This window comes from Pundamilia nyererei, unplaced genomic scaffold (genome assembly GCF_000239375.1).
Source record: "Pundamilia nyererei isolate P.nyererei 1_Seehausen unplaced genomic scaffold, PunNye1.0 scaffold00030, whole genome shotgun sequence".
NCBI classification, from domain to species: domain Eukaryota; kingdom Metazoa; phylum Chordata; class Actinopteri; order Cichliformes; family Cichlidae; genus Pundamilia; species Pundamilia nyererei.
This window is the reverse complement of record NW_005187431.1, coordinates 2,753,479-2,754,963: the sequence shown is the minus strand read 5'-3', so window position 1 is coordinate 2,754,963 and position 1,485 is coordinate 2,753,479. Positions and strand designations below refer to the sequence as shown.

The following is a 1,485-nucleotide window of genomic DNA, read 5'->3' as shown; positions in this document are numbered from 1 at the left end:
TTGGTTTGTCAAAGTAAGAAAGTTGCAAACATTTACTAAAAATGTCTAAGCTGGCAGATCGCAGTTAGGCAAGTCAACATTTTGCTGCGGTAAAGGTTTAGCTTAAGACACAAACTTTCCGGTGGCAACTGTGTCTGCTAGCCGACCAAACATAGTCTTGTTGTCACTGTCATTTTCTAGTATTTGTCTTGCTATTTTGCTGAACAAATACGATTTCACAGAGTTGTTGAAATTCCACACTTGATGGGGTACACTTCACTTTATCACCGAGGGCTGCTTTATCACCCAAAGCTGCAGAAACCTGGTACAAACTGTCACAACCTTTGCAAGCAATATGTCTGTGTATGACTATCTCATTCCGCACAATGTCACAACAAAACAAATTACCGAGGCTCCAGAACTGAAGGCATTTCAAGCGAGAGACACATCCAAGCTGAGAACTAAATTTTTGTTCCTATCACAGTACGTGAGCTCAATCATTGCATTCTATAAACTCCAATGGGGGGGTTGGAGACTTGGAGAGCTTTTTGCTGGGCAAGAGATGGGGGTACGCCCTGGACAGGTCACTTTAGAACATGCTTGTTTTTGGACTGTGGAAGAAAGCCGGGATGAAGCCGGGATGCAATATTAAAAAAGAGACACTGAGAGAGAGAGAACAAAAACTCATTTTTTTCTTTCTATTAAATCAAGTCCAAAAGAGAAAAACTTCAAACTCAGAGAGATAAACAAATGCCACAACAGCGTGACAATCTCCAGTTATTATAAATCCTGAAACACAACTGCTCATTACACACACCCATCGCATCTACTGTGAAAGGCGGTCAGCACCCTATCAAAGCAGTGGGACCCTTTCCACTGAGTGAGTCTGTCAATAGCACCTGGCCTGGTTTCAAAGTCATTACAAACCCATTTGACATTGTTCAAACTGGAGCTAATAGCTGTGAAGGCTATTTTATGCCGCACGCTATTGGTGATTATTTGAGCTAAAACGAGGCCTCGTGCATTAACAGGCTCGCTCAAAAGAAAGTTCTCTATAATTTTTGCATGTATAATTTTACGTCAGTTATAGGAATAATGTTTACTTCTGCCACGCTGCAAAGGCATGTGCCAAATTGCAAATTTGGACAAATGTGTTGTGCAAAGGTGAGCGCGTGGAGGACAGAGTTCAAACTTTTCCACTGGAGGCTTGTGCTACAACTCTTCCCTCCCCGATTTCCAAGCAGACTGTGACTGCGTGTACGCACAGACGGTGCTTTATGTGCTCGTATTCAACACTTGTCTGCAGTTTCTATAAGATCGTTTTTTTTTTTTAAAAAGTAGGACATTTCTTTTCTTCACTGAACTACTTGTTGAAATACTGCATTGAAGGTTAAGTTGCCCTTGAGAGCTGGCTGGAGATCATCATCGATGTTCCTAAAATTAAATTAAGTTATAAACAGACTTGAAAGAAAGCAATACTGACAGCATATGCAGAAGAATCAGAAA

General features: G+C 41.1%; 1 protein-coding gene across 1 annotated transcript in view; it reads right to left on the bottom strand.

Moving 5' to 3' along the window:
• col16a1 (collagen, type XVI, alpha 1) overlaps positions 1–1,485 on the bottom strand; it is a 77,738-nt gene that overhangs the window by 17,052 nt on the left and 59,201 nt on the right. The window lies entirely within an intron of this gene.